The following is a 15,460-nucleotide window of genomic DNA, read 5'->3' as shown; positions in this document are numbered from 1 at the left end:
TGTCCGTAAAGAAAAAAAAAAAAGTGCCGGAGCGGATCGAAATACGGTCCGCTCCGTGTGAAAGAGGCCTTTGTGTCATTTTCAAAACTTTTGGCCACGGCAGTACTATACACATACTAGGGCCAATTTATCCAGGAGCCAATTAACCTACCAGAATGTCTATGGAGTGTGATAGGAACCTGTAGTACCCAGAGGAAATCCACGCAGGCCTATGCTTTATATTAAATGCAAACAGTGCTTACCGGCATTTGTCTTTGATTGCCAAACATTGAGGCAAACTGGAACATGAGCACACAGCTAATAAGGCAATAGTGGATGGGGAAGAAACTTGGGGAAATTATGTTGAAGAAGCTAATGACAGAAAAAAGACAAAGTGCTCAGAATATCTGGATTATCAAGATTTTCCCTGTAGAAATGGGCTGTGGAGGTTTTGTTACTGCATCTACAATCAGAGTTTTGAAGAAGATGGGAGTAATGCCTAGTACACACGTTGGGAATATGTTATATGTCTTATATCGAAAAATAAAAGTGGTTACTAAAGTTACGATAATTGTCATACAACAGAATAAAAATTTGGAAGCGATGTAATGTATTGTATTTTTAGACAACTGTACTGATTAAACGAAAATCAGATCTGGTATCGAATGTGAAAAATGTTTGTGCTTATCCCATTAGATAATTTTGCATTAATTGTTATGATCGGCTCTCGAAAGCTGTGTACTAACGATCAGATTATCGCACGATTGCTTCGGAAGTGGTATTTTTCCTTTGATTTTCAGATCGTGTGTATGGGCCTTCAAGTAGTCCCTCTCTCCCAACAAGCAATCAAGTCCTTATCAAATTTAGCAAAAAAGCAGCTTTGAATTAAAAGGAAAGAGACCAATAGGGTTGCAAGACGAGAAAGGAGGGTATGGAACTGGGGGGGGGCATACCTGGGATGCCAGATATCTCCATTGAACCCCGTAGTCGGCCAATCTCAACATTAAGAGTGCTGACTTAACCATAGAATTGAAACACCAAGTCCTTTTAACTCTATTGACCAAATGCCAATGGCTGAGACCCTGATGGTTTAGACAATTATGGCCAACATTTTGTTTATGTCAGCTGAAAAGAAGAACCCAGACATGTGCTGTCCAATTGATGTATCTGCATGTCTGGTATAAAGAACAATTCTCCAAGGGCTTGCTAGTTTCTGACTGAATGATCAAGAAATATAATGTATGGATACCTTTATACATGGCAAGGTTTTTATCTCCAGTACGCTTTGCCTGATGCCAGACTGAATCAATTGCAGACAGTGGAAGAAAAATGCTAGCAGCGGGCTAACAACACCTTTGTCACTGCGCATTGTAAGCTAAAAAGACAAATACTGCAAGTTAAGCATACAGTAATATAATGCAGAAGACAGAAGTGCTGCCTAGGAACCAAAAGGAAATGTACAAATGAATTATAGCCTGGTAAGACAAAAGCCTCCGTGAATTTACTTGCAGTTTTGCACACACCAGCCTTGAAAACCATGACTAAGCTTACTGCTCCGGGGAAAAGGAAGTGACTAGTTGAGAGGAGAGATGAAAAAGAACTATTAATTTAGTATTACAGATTTCTTTCTGGTCTACATTTTCTGAAAGGGAACCTGATAACAGCAATTTAAAGCACTTAAAGCTGAACTCCAGGCAGATATGAAAAAAAGGTAATCCAGTGAGGTGTTTTATATAAAAAAATATTACATGGCAGTAGCATAAATACCTAGGGGCTTGCTTACAATTGCAGCTGCAGGGTGGTACAAACAGGTGGTTAAGCTGTGCTTTTATCCCCCCATTGCTTTTAAAGTGGTAGTAAAGTGACGGAAAAAAAAAAAAGGTTTAGTATGCATTGCATATTAGCACATTATTTAAAACAAAGCTCTCCAGCCCACTGACAGAGCTTCCATCTTCACGCAATCTTCCCTCCGAGTTTGCAGGCTCCAGCCTTTTGATTGGCTGCGCCATGACGACGCATGCTGTCCATTAAGAACGCAGTGCGCATGCGCCAGTGACGTAACCGGCAGTTACACAAATAAGTATCTCCTAAACTGTGCACATTTAGGCAATATTTAAAGTATCTACAGGAATTATTATAGGATAAACGAAAGGACTTTACTACCAGTTTAACCACTTCAATACCAGGCACTTTTCCCCCTTTCAGCCAAGGCCAATTTATAGCTTTTAGCGCTGTTGCATTTTGAATGACAATTGCGCGGTCATGCAACACTGTACCCAAACCAAATTTATGTAATTTTTTCCCCACAAATAGAGCTTTCTTTTGGTGGTATTTGATCACCGCAAAGTTTTTCTTTTTTGCTAAACAAATAAAAAAAGACCGAAAAGTTTGAAAAAAAAAAAAGTTTTTTTGTTTATGTTATATAATTTTGTAAATAGATATGTTTTTTCCTGCACTGATGAGCACTGATAGGCACTGATGGGTAGCTGGTATGTGGCACTGATGGGTAGCACTGATATGCAGCATTGGCGGGCACTGATAGGCAGCACTGCTGGGCACTGAAAGGCGGCACTGGTGGGCGGCAATGATGGGCACTGGTGGGCAGCACTGATGGGGAGGGCACTGGCGGGCAGCACTGATGGGGAGGGCACTGGCGGGCAGCACTGATTGCCATCTCTGGTGGCCATGGTGGGCATCCCTGGGGTCATGGGTGGGCATGGGCAACCCTGGTGGTTCTAGTGGCACCTCCCTGCCCCAAGGGTCTGCAGAGCATTGATTACCAGTGCAGACCCCCCCCCCCATCAGGAGAGCGGCAGATTGGCTCTCCTCTACTCGTACCTGTCAGGCACGAACTGAGGAAAGCCGATCAACGGCACTTCCCATTTACTATGTGACCAGCTGTGATTGGACACAGCTTGTCACATGGTAAAGAGCCTACATTAGTAGGCTCTTTACCGAGATCAGAGATGTGGTGTGTCAGAGTGACACGCCGCATCACCAATCGCCGCTCTGCGCGTCCATCAGGGGGCGCGCAGAGCGCATTATCCTGCTGCCGTCATACAATGTCTGGTCAGGATAATGCAACCACCTTCCCGCCGTCATTTGCCTATAGGGCGGGCGGGAAGTGGTTAAAGCAATATTAAATCAAAAACCAAACATTTAATATACTACACTTTACCAATTTTCAGACGTGATGATGGTATTAAGTTTATTTTTTTTCAGAGCTCCCAGAGCCCCAGCAATGCCAGTGAGAGCCTAAGTGAGGGGAGGGAAGAGCTGCAGAAATGCACAGCGCTGGATCAAATTAGGGCTCAAGAAAGTATAAGGGTGGGTGAGGGGCAACATTCAATACCCAAACATTTTTCACCCTAATGCAAGGAATGCATTAATGTAAAAAAAAATGTTTAGGCTTTAGAACCACTTTAACATTGACAGGGGTGATTACAATGGTGAGCTTGTATTTATTTATGTAAAACCTTTACCTTTAACTAACTGATTAAAAATTCTTAACTGGAGTTTGGCTTTAATTTTCTACTGAACCTAAATCTGCTGGTACATCTAACCCTCCCCAGACTGACAATGCTGCTGCCCAAAAGGTGTCCCTGTTGCTCCTTCATCCACAGTGTATGCACTCTAATACAGGAGGTGTGTTACTGGTCAGATCAAAAGGTGGTAAAAAGCCTAAAAAAAGAAAACAACTACATCTGATTGGTAAGTTGCAATAAATTACATTTTTGGTTTTAATACCGCTTGACATTGTAAAGAAAGCTGGACAGGGGTGTACACATGCAGAAGCCACAATGCTCAGCATCATGGCCACAGTAAAAACTATTCCCCCTGCTGGACTCCATGGGCAGTACCTGCCATCAAAATGATCCAGCAGCGCAGTGTGGTGGTACAGCATTTATAGGGTTAGAACAGGTGGTGAGGAGGTAATATATTGCCTCCACACCTCGTGTCAAAGGGCTTTAAAATGTGTTACACCTCAGATCACTTTTCAGGGGTGCATCAATTATCTGCACCAGAATCAGTAATCAACCACAGCACTCATATTCAGGTAGGAAAGAACGTCAATCAGGACTCTTTCTTTGCACGGTGCTTTGAGATGACCTTATCAGTGGTCAATGAGGCAGCTGCAGCTCAATTAATGGCAGGAGGCTAATTGGTGACCAAGCCGCATTGCCTAAAAAGTGAGGTCACCGACCTCAATCCATTTGTTCTTGTGCTGAGATTTCGGCACCAAGAACAAATGGAAATTATTCAGCACCATTAAAGCGGTTGTAAACCCTATAAAAAAAAAAAAAAAAAAAAAAAAAAACCTGCAAGACAAAGGCATAATGAGCTAGTATGCATCGCATACTAGCCCATTATGTTTAACTTACCTTAAAACGAAGCCCCGACACGGACATCGATGCGGGCGCTGCCATGATCCCTCGTCGTCTCTTCCGGGTTCGGCGGCTCCGGCGCGCTGATTGGCCGGAAGAGACGGCTCCAGCGCGCTGATTGGCCGAAGCCGCGATGACGTCACTCCCGCGCATGCGCGCGGGAGTGATTTTTCCGGCAAGCTCCCGGCAACTTAATTGAAGGTCCCCCCGGACCTTCAGAGCGCATGCGCCGCTCGCGCGAGCGGCTGCATGCACTGTAAATATTATTTGTACCTACAGGTAAGCCTTATTATAGGCTTACCTGTAGGTAAAAGTGTCAAAAAGCGGGATACAACCGCTTTAAAAGGGAAATGGTGCATATTTTGCATATCACCCATTCTGCACACTAAGCTCCACAAACGTAAACTTTTACCTGTTTCTTAAAGCGTTTCTATGGTCACAATGTAAATGATATATTCATTTTCACATTGATATTCCACAATATCTAGCCAGCTTCTATTAATCTGAACACTTTTGAAGTTTGTAAACTTATTTGGAAAAGATCCCCACTCATTTTATCCTTGAATTCTGTGCAATGTATGCCCTGTGGGTAGGCATTGCTGTGTCACACATTTCACAGAGCCTGCCTTCTTCAAGGCTAACCCCACTTTCGTGGGGAAAAAAATAGCAAATAAAGAAAAAACAATATAGCGTATACAATTGTGACACAAATCATATTGTAATTGAATGTTATTAAAAATTACCTTTCCTTTTCAATCTGCAGCTGTTGTAATTTTCTGAAAATACAATGCAATATGGCTACCTGCAGGTGTTCTGTACACAGAATGTATACTGACCACACCTCAGAAACATCATTTACTGCTTGTGTGACTGGCTCGCTGATTTTCCCAGAAGTCTGCCTAAGATACAATACAGATTTCAGGCATCCCCTGCAACAAAAATTTCATTTTTGGTGAGATACTCCCAATAGGAACAGATTTAAAGGGATGCAGGCCCAGCGGCTTTCCTTAGTGCTCTGCAGCTGCACAGCTGACAGATAATTATGAAACCACTCCCATTAGACCCCTTTTAGCACAGAGGAACAAACAGTGATTTGTTCAGAATAACAAAAGGTAGGAATCTGCAACAAAGGTTGTTATAATCATTGTAGTGTACAGAGATCACCCAGAGGGGAATGTTTTTTTCTTAACAAAAGTAGAGTTACGCTTTAACTACAGAGATGCTGAGAGGAGGAGATTCAGGAGGCGAGTCAGTAAAGGAATCATGGGATATATAGTCCTTAGAAATGGAAAGTAAAGGGCAGAGGAGAAGCATGCAGGGAATTCAGGAAGTGGTGGAAAGAGATGGCCAGACAGGCAGAGCTTACAAAACGAAAGGAGATTTTTCACATATGTAAGTTTATATGGGACTGACAAAAATAAATATTGTTTGTACTGTTATTACAATGCTAATGTTATAAAAGGAAAGTGTATGCCAGGACTTTGGATCTCTAATAGCCACCTCCACCCTTAACACTCCCCCCTGGCAAAAAAAAAAAAAATGTCCGTTAGTGCTTAACCACTTCTGGACTAGAAGATTTTCCCTCCTAATGGCCAGGCCATATTTTGCGATTCGGCACTGCGTTAATTTAACGGACAATTGCGTAGTCGTGCAACGCTGTACCCAAATAAAATTGACGTACTTTTTTTCCCACAAATAGAGCTGTCTTTTGGTGGTATTTGATCACCTCTGCGATTTTTATTTTTTGCACTATAAACAAAAAAAGAGCGAAAATTCTGAAAAAAATCTTTCTGCTATACAACATTACCAAAAAAAATTAAAAAATCCAAATTCAACATTTTAGGCCAATTTGTTTTCTGCTACATATTTTTGGTAAAAAAAAAAATCGCAATAAGCTTATTTTTGATTGGTTTACGCAAAAGTTATCGCGTCTACTAACTACGGGAAAGATTTGGCATTTTTATTGTTTTTTTTACTAGTAATGGCGGCGACCTGCAATTTTTAGCGGGACTGCAACACTGCGGCGGACAGATCAGATCCCTAACTGACATTTTTTGACACTTTTGGGGGGACCAGTGACATTACTACAGTAATCAGTGCTAAAAATATGCACTGTTACTGTAATAATGACACTGGCAGGGAAGGGGTTAACACTGGGTGATCAAGGGGTTAAATGTGAGCCTAGGGGAGTGATTGAAACTGTATGGGGGCAGGGCTTGTGAAATGACCATAGAGACCTGTGATCCTATATAGAAGGATCACAGGAGCTCTGTGATCATCTCAGGGAGAAGAACGGTCAGCTGTGTTTACAAGAGCTGACCGTCCTTCTCTCTCAGCGGGGAGCGATCGCGGGTGTCAGGCGGAAATCTGAGCCGCCTGCCCCGTGCATCGGAGTCCCCTAGCTGCAGGCACGTGACCAGCGTAACCCTACGTCGGTTCGCACAGGAGGGCCAGCCTGCCTCAGTATTTATGCAGTGGGCGGTACGCAATCGGGGAAACCTTCTAACCGTTGACCTAACCTACAAATTAAGCCCTAAACACTTAAAAAGTGTCACTAAACCCACATCATAAAATAAAAAAAAGATATTAGTGAATGATGTATTACATGATGTTTATACTCATTCAGGCAATATAAGATTTGTTTTCTGTATGCTGCAAAAAAAAAAAAAACTAATTTGATTCTGCTGCTCTCTATCTCCACCTTCTGTTCATGTCCCCAATTCAGCTGGAGATTTTGCAGCTGTGGTGGCAACTCTGCACATGCTCAGTTTTCAGTGAGTTTCTATGCTGATCATTTCCTCTCTATCACATCTGAGCAGCCCATGTGACTATAGAGTCACAAATGTGGGCATATACACAGTGGTAAATGAAAGCCCACTCTCTCCCTCTTCCGCCTCCATGCCCACTAACCAGCTAAACACAATGGGGGCGGGATATTACATGTAGATTGATGAAGGTTTTACCTCCCTCTTATTCTAAGATACAGGCTGGAGGTAGGCGACATAGCCTGTGACTGTTGGCAGAAATCTACCCAGACCATTTCTGGCAAAAAATAATAAAGATTTGGTTTAAAATATATATCTGTATGACAATTTAAAACAGTTCATATTAATTTGTTATTTTACACTGTATTTCAAAAAGGCTGTTTTTTTTTCTTTTTGAACATGTGACCAGCATGAGAGGACTAGAAGCTCCTGCTTATGTTTCCCTGCAGACAGGTTGGGAAAGAGCTGGGTCATGTGACAGCTGTATATCAATTAGGAAAATGGTACTTAAATTTTTTTTTAAACTTAAATTAATTACAGTGTCACCATCCATATACAGAAAAAAAAAGGGACAATGCAAAGTAAACAGTGTGTGTTTGGTACCAATTTAGCCCTGATTTTGCTACAAACCATGCTTGTCTTGCATCATTAGCCTCTGTACAGGCAACATGCAGGTCTTGCTTTCCCCTTTGTACTAATTTGCCCTATGCTGCTGGGCGGTGTGGCTGAAATAAAATTGCAGCTGGACACATTTTAAAGCCCTTTGGCAGGACAGACTGTTAATGTAAATATATTTAGACTGTGCATTTAGATGCAGTGGGGACACATGATTTGGGCTTTTGTCCACCGTTTGTGGTGGCCTGGACCTATTTTGGCACCACGCAACTCACATAGGTACTTTCCATGAAAGTATGCAGAAAGACTGTGCTTCTATGTATGAAATATCGGGACACATTAGAGGGAGTCTTAAATTAAAATTCAAGGGAGTACAATTTGCAAAATTTTCTTCTGGCAGAGGTCCAAATCCTATATTTGCACCATAACACATCACAGTCCCCTTTTACATCCTTCCTGCACATCACTGCCCTCAGCGCCCCCATCATATCACAACCCCCTTAACATCACGCCTCCTCTTTACATCAGTGTCAAAAGTCCACCTTTACATCACAGACCCCCCATTAACCACTTGCTCACAGTAATCCTACTGCGGCAGTGCGGCTCTCCTGGGTCCAGCGACGTAGACCTAGAGTTAACGCAAGACACAGCGGGAGTCGGGCTGGGGGAGGAGAGGTGGCGCCTGATCGTTGTGGAAACGGTGAGAAGATCCGCCTGCTTATGTAGACAAAGCAGGCGGGTCTTCTCAGTGACAAATGGGAAGGGATCTGCAGACTCAGCATAGCTGAGACTGCAATCTCTGTGTCTGTCACAGAACCCCCCCCCCCCCCCACATACACATCAGTAAGCATGAGGCATACATTTAACCCCTTGATCACCAACAGTGTTAACCTCTAAAATGCCAGTGTCATTATTACAGTAACAGTGCATATTTTTAGCACTGATTACTGTAGTAATGTCACTGGTCCCCCCAAAAGTGTCAAAAATGTCAGTTAGGGGTCCGATCTGTCCGCTGCAATGTCACAGTCCCACAAAAAAATTGCAGATCATCGCCATTACTAGTAAAAAAAAAAAAAACAATAAAAATGGCATAAATCTTTCCCGTAGTTAGTAGACGCAATAAATTTTGCGCAAACCAATCAAAATACGCTTATTGCTATTTTTTTTACCAAAAATATGTAGCAGAAAACAAATTGGCCTAAAATGTTAAAAAATTTTGATTTTGAAATTTTTTTTTGGGAATGTTGTACAGCAGAATGTGAAAAATATTGTTTTGTTTTCAAAATTGTCGCTCTTTTTTTATTAATAGCGCAAAAATAAAAAATAAAAATCGCACAGGTGATCAAATACCACCAAAAGAAAGCTCTATTTATGGGTAAAAAAGGAACGTCAATTTTATTTGGGTACAGCGTCGCACGACCGCGCAATTGTCCGTTAAAGTAACGCAGTGCCGAATCGCAAAAGAGGGCCTGGTCATTAAGCAGGAAAATCTTCTGGTCTTAAAGTGGTTAAAGTCGTCCAACAGTGTCCTCAGTTTCCCATCACACATCACTGACCCTTGCAGTCATAGTCCCCCTTACATTACTTAGCCTCCCTTGCACAGTCCTACCAGGGCAGAGGCACAGCCGCTGGGTGTTCTGTGCTCTCTCTGGTCCCCCACCCAGCTGCCATTATCCCCACAGCAGGCAAGGGTGTGTGGTGCTGCAACTCAAGACAGAGGGTGGGAGCTGCCCAACCTATTAAAATCCTGTCCTCTGTTCCGATATGGAGCACCACATGCCCCGACCACATAAGGATGATATCGGCAGGCAGGCGGGAGACCAGAGAAAGAGAGGACACCCAGGCGGATAAGTGGCACGGCCACAGTCCAAAAAGGACTGTCACTTGGTCTGGACCACGGTCCCCCATTTAGTGAACCCTGCATTAGAGAGTTTGTTTTGATTGGCTCGCTTTTAGATAGAAAGAGAAATGAAACCTCTATTAGATTTAAATCGTTTTACTTTCTTCCTGGTTTGTTCTTAAATTGGCCTGAAATCACCCCACCACCACACCGATACTGTATACTACAGGCCTCCCAACAGAAGACCCTGTGTTTTTCCTCTGCCATTAATTTTCAATTTTCCTCCTACCTACCAGGCTGGACAACTGTGCATCTAGTCACCACCATTGCCTATGACGGTGTACGTTTAGATCGGAAGGTATACAGTCAGGTCATCAGAATGCAACCTGCTTTAGTACAGGAAATGACACAGCCTGCGTACTCGGTAAAGCACTGGATATTATTGACATTATGAAAAATAGGTATAATTAAAATATGTTCGTAGATGACATCAACCAGATTCTATCATGGGTAAAATATGAAAAATATCTGGAAATACTTCTAAATAAAAAAGATTACATTTACAAGACAGAATTAATGACCAGGACAGAATTTTCCAGTATTGTCTACCCACCTCGTCTTTATCACTCCTAGCTTGGTGTCCTTGTTTCTAGCCTTGTTTACTTCCTTCGTAAAACAAAGCTAGCTGATCCTACTTTGCACACTATATAATCTAACCACATTCCAGTCTTTAGTTGTCATGTGAGTCCAAATGAGTTCAAAGGACCGCAGTAAAGATGTTAACGTGACAAAATTCTTAAAGAGAAACTGTCATAACTAAATTGTTTAGTTGAAAGTGGTAAAAGGCATAAATATTTATTTTTCTTAGAATAATAAACATTTTATACTTAGAATGGAATGGAATTGCCCAGAACGGCCCCTTACCTCCTCTTCTGGGGGTCCTCCTCTTCTTGGAGTGCACCCACAGCAAACTGTGAGCTTTGAGGGTAATCGTACGGGTGTATTCCAGAGCCAGGCTGTGTGCCTCCATAGACACACATAGCACCCCTGCTCCAAATTGGACAGCTGCGCAGGTGCACGGACCAGAATGCAGACAGTGTGCGTTTGGGACCGCGCACTCACGCAGCTGCCAAATTGGAAGCAGCAGTTGTGTCAATGCAGCTGCATCCAGAAAACTGCCTGCACAGGGATACATGGAACACTAGAGCATCCCTGTGCAGACAAACATGGCCCTCGCACAGGCATTCACTTAAAGTGGTTCTAAAGGTGGAATGTTTTTTTTACCTATGCACAAAGGAAAAAAACCTTCTGTGTGAAGCTTCCCCCCAGGCCTCCCGAATACTTAACTGAGCCCCATATAAATCCTGCGATGTGCACAAGAGCAGCTGCTCTCCCAGCTCTCTCTCTCCTCACTGGCTCAGACACAGCAGCAGGAGCCATTGCGGACATTCACAGTCAGTGAGGAGGGAGCAGGGGGTGGGGCGGAGCCCTGTTCTGTGTGCATCAATGTAGGGCTTGGGAGTAAGCACAACAAATGCCCTACAGTAAGCCCATGGGTAATGCCCAGGTTCTGTCAGTGATTTCTCCTCTTCACTGAGAGCGGCTGTTGGAGAGATCATGTGATTGGACTGGAGCACCCTCAGAGTAGGTAAAGACATTTTCCTTTCATGGGGTAGATAGAATAGGATTTAGAAGGGGAGTGGGGGCAGGTTTAAACTTAGGAAACAAACAGAGGGGGGCACAAACGCATAGTGCATTACCCAAGATTTATTAATACAAAAAGTCAAGAAGTCAAATGGATACTCGCAGAAAACAGAAGTAGCAAGCATAACAAATCCAATCATTAACCAGTGTGGAATCAAAAATGACCTGACTGGTGCAAATCAGTATCAGCAAGCTAACGTGTTTCAGGGACCCAACCCTTCCTAGGCTGGACTTTCACATTAACCCAGTGCTCCAGCCCCCCCCCCCCCCCCTTACAGAAAAATTAAAAGTCAGCAGCTACACATGTTAAAAACAAAAAAAATGTCTTGAAGGCCACACCCCGATGCAACTCACATTTATTAGGTTATGTAGAGTCCTTACAGCATTGCAGAGGTACAAGTACCAGAACAGAAACTCTGACGCGTTTCACATTTCTACTAATTGCAAGCCCTACCTATATCAATTCACATGCACATATTGTTGTTATAAAATCATTACAAAGTATATAACAAAAAGCATTTTGAAACATAAGAAATGAACCAACAAGTTCTGTGTGAACACATACAAAAACAATATGTATACATATACAGTATCTCACAAAAGTAAGTACACCCCTTAACAAGGGTAGGGGCTCTAAGAGATACAGTCTTGATGCCCCTAGATAAAATCTGAGTATAGACCGGATCATTATACAGTACATGAAGATATCAAAGAACAGCATCTTTGATTTTATCAAATTGAGCACTGAAAGGAGTGGAAAAGACAGTAACATTGATTCATCCAGCCCTATTCCTATTTAAATTATAGCCGTCAGTTTTACTGTCTTTATCCCTTAAAAGATTCCCCCGTGAGGTATTGACAGCGATGTTAATGGCTCCATTTAATACAGACTCAGGGTAACCTCTCTCCCTGAATCTAAGGGTTATGTCAGCAAATTCCTTATTAAAGTTGGTATCCTTACTGCAAAGATGTCTAAGCCTTAAACATTTGCCCACAGGTATTCCTCGTATGGTGTGACTGGGTGGACTTGAGTCTGCTCTCAAAAGGGTGTTACCCACCGATGGTTTTCTGAACAGACTAGAGATCACTTTGATACCCTCGCCTGTTAACACCATGTCAGAATGCCCCTTGAACCGTAGATTAAGGGCATTGTCGTTAATGTAAGACAGGCATCACTAAATGGCGGACTGCTGGCCAAATGCAGACCGCGTCACTCTCCCATTCGGACCACAGCGGTCCCGCCATTTAGGAGCCTTTTCTTCCCCCTGCCATTGCTCTGTAAACCTCACAGCACCGACAGCGGGAGGCGGGACAGTTCAGTATGGAGAGCGAAGCTGCCCGAGGTTAAGAAGCAGGTGATTGACTGCTAGGCTGAAGGGCAGTCCTTGCAGCCAATAACTATCTTGCAACATCCGCCTCCATCCGGACAGCACAGCATGTCTCCTTCTGATCTGTCTGTGTAAGGTAGGACAGTGAGGGAGATGAAGTTAAACAGGACTAAGGACTGAATGTGGGGGGGGGGATGCCATGGATTGAAGTGATGAGGCTGAGGACATCAAAGTGCGGGGAGCAGAGGACTGGAATGTGGGGGAGAAGAGGACTGGAATGTAGGGGGGCAGAGGACTGGAATGTAGGGGGGCAGAGGACCGGAATGTGGGGGGGCAGAGGACCGGAATGTGGGGGGAGCTGAGGACCGGAATGCGGGGGGAGCTGAGGACCCGGAATGCGGGGGGAGCTGAGGACCCAGAATGCGGGGGGAGCGGAGGATCCGGAATGAGGGGGGAGCTGAGGATCCGGAATGAGGGGGGAGCTGAGGATCCGGAATGAGGGGGGAGCTGAGGATCCGGAATGAGGGGGGAGCTGAGGACCTGGAATGTGGGGGGAGCTGAGGAATAGGGGCAGAGGACATTACTGTTAATTGGAGTAGTTATCAAGGAAGTGTGAGAACACCCCTGTAAAAGGGTGGATGGGGATGATGTAAAGGGGGAGCTGAGGACACTTGATGTGCAGGGTAAAGGGGACTGTGATATGCAATGGGGACTGAGGACACTGATGTAAGAATGGGTTAAGTCCTTTTTGAAGGACTGTGTGGGGTCACCTTTGAGTTTGATGTATGTGTTAAGATCAGATACAGTGCCTTGCGAAAGTATTCGGCCCCCTTGAACTTTGCGACCTTTTGCCACATTTCAGGCTTCAAACATAAAGATATAAAACTGTAATTTTTTGTGAAGAATCAACAAGTGGGACACAATCATGAAGTGGAACGAAATTTATTGGATATTTCAAACTTTTTTAACAAATAAAAAACTGAAAAATTGATCGTGCAAAATTATTCAGCCCCTTTACTTTCAGTGCAGCAAACTCTCTCCAGAAGTTCAGTGAGGATCTCTGAATGATCCAATATGGAGACTTGATTACACACAGGTGGATTCTTTTTATCATCACTAGTCATTTAGGTCAACATTGGATCATTCAGAGATCCTCACTGAACTTCTGGAGAGAGTTTGCTGCACTGAAAGTAAAGGGGCTGAATAATTTTGCACGATCAATTTTTCAGTTTTTTATTTGTTAAAAAAGTTTGAAATATCCAATAAATTTCGTTCCACTTCATGATTGTGTCCCACTTGTTGATTCTTCACAAAAAATTACAATTTTATATCTTTATGTTTGAAGCCAGAAATGTGGCAAAAGGTCGCAAAGTTCAAGGGGGCCGAATACTTTCGCAAGGCACTGTATCTGACGTAAAGCCTCATATTTATTAGCTTCAGAGTCAAGTACCACCACAGAGCCTCCTTAATCTGCATTTCTTATGACTATACTCACATCACTGCTAAGATCCTTCAATGCTACTCTCTCAGGGACAGTAAGGTTATCATTTATTGAGACACCTGAAAAACTGCAGGCCAAGTGAGTTGGTCCGCAATACTTCTCGACCAGCCTCTGAAAAAAATCCATGTCTTTGCCCTGTAGAAATAGGGTAGGGTAGAAATCAGATCTTAATTTAAAGGGAACCATAATATGGCCACCCACAGGATCCTCAGGACAAGGACACGATTCATGGGCTAAATCAATCAAGTCTTGTACAGCACAAACATCAGAAAATAGTGGAGAAGGAGGTGACTCACCTGTAAGAGACAAATTTTCCACAAGCTCTTCACCATTTTCTGACACACCAAAATAATACTTCTTTACCGTAAGCGTCCGAGCAAATGTATTTACATCCAAAAGCGTACCGAATGAATCAAAATGTCTAGATGGGAAAAAATGTAAGCCTTTAGATAACAAAGACACTTCTGGATCCTAAAGAGGTCAGTTAGACAGATTGAGTACATTTGTTGTTAATATTGTACTCGCCCGTAATGGATATCTGCCGCTGCTTGCTTCACCTGTGTCTTCTACCTCCTTACCTTGTTTTCCTGTCTTTTTACCTTTTTTTGCTGTAGCTGCTGACTTTTAATATTAGGACACTTACCTGCCTTGCGGCTTCACAGCCGATTCCCTACTGCGCATGCGTAAAGCGCGCTGCTCTTTCTGAATGGCAGGGCAGCAGGGAAGGAGGACGGGGGCCAAACTTCTGACGGACCTCTCCATGACGAGGTCAGACGAAAGTGGGGACAGGTACTTGTACACTCCCCAAAGATGCTAAATGTGGCACCAGAGGGGGGGGAGAGACAGATAAGCGGAACTTCCACTTTTTTGTGGAACTCTGATTTAAGTATGCATGTGAGAACGAGGCCTTAGAAGTACCAAACTGAACAATGCAAGTTTAAAAAAAGATCATTCCTAGAGTTCAGCTTTAGGGTGCATCTTATGCCTGTCACCTCAATGCAGCTCAGACATGTTTCGCTCTGTAAGCTACGACTAAGTACTAAGTGACGTGCATCAAACGGAGAAGGTGGTTAGTCCAGCACCCAGACCTGAATTACAAGGACAATGCAAGTAATATTGAGTAGGGATCAACCGAGTATCGGTGGGGCCGATAATCTTTTTTTTCTTAAGTATCCGTATCAGTCAAAAACCTGCTGATATGACCGATATTGCTTCAAGTGGTTGTACTGGAGTGATGCCTGCAGCTACGGGCATCCCCCCAGTACTTTTTTTTAGAGCCGACGGTTAGCTTTCTTGTAATAACAACGGATGAGGCTAAACAGCCGCTCGGCTGTTATTACAAG

General features: G+C 43.3%; 1 protein-coding gene across 2 annotated transcripts in view; it reads right to left on the bottom strand.

The window, feature by feature from the left end:
- FAM222B (family with sequence similarity 222 member B) overlaps window positions 1-15,460 on the bottom strand; it is a 259,477-nt gene that overhangs the window by 194,234 nt on the left and 49,783 nt on the right. For both annotated transcript variants that reach the window (XM_082244835.1, XM_082244834.1), the window contains exon 2: window positions 243-351. The gene's annotated coding sequence lies outside the window, so the exon portion shown is untranslated. The remainder of the gene's footprint in view (window positions 1-242; window positions 352-15,460) is intronic.

The sequence above is a fragment of the Pelophylax lessonae genome (assembly GCF_965119305.1).
Source record: "Pelophylax lessonae genome assembly, chromosome: 2".
Lineage (NCBI taxonomy): Eukaryota > Metazoa > Chordata > Amphibia > Anura > Ranidae > Pelophylax > Pelophylax lessonae.
This window is presented reverse-complemented; position numbering and strand designations above follow the sequence as displayed.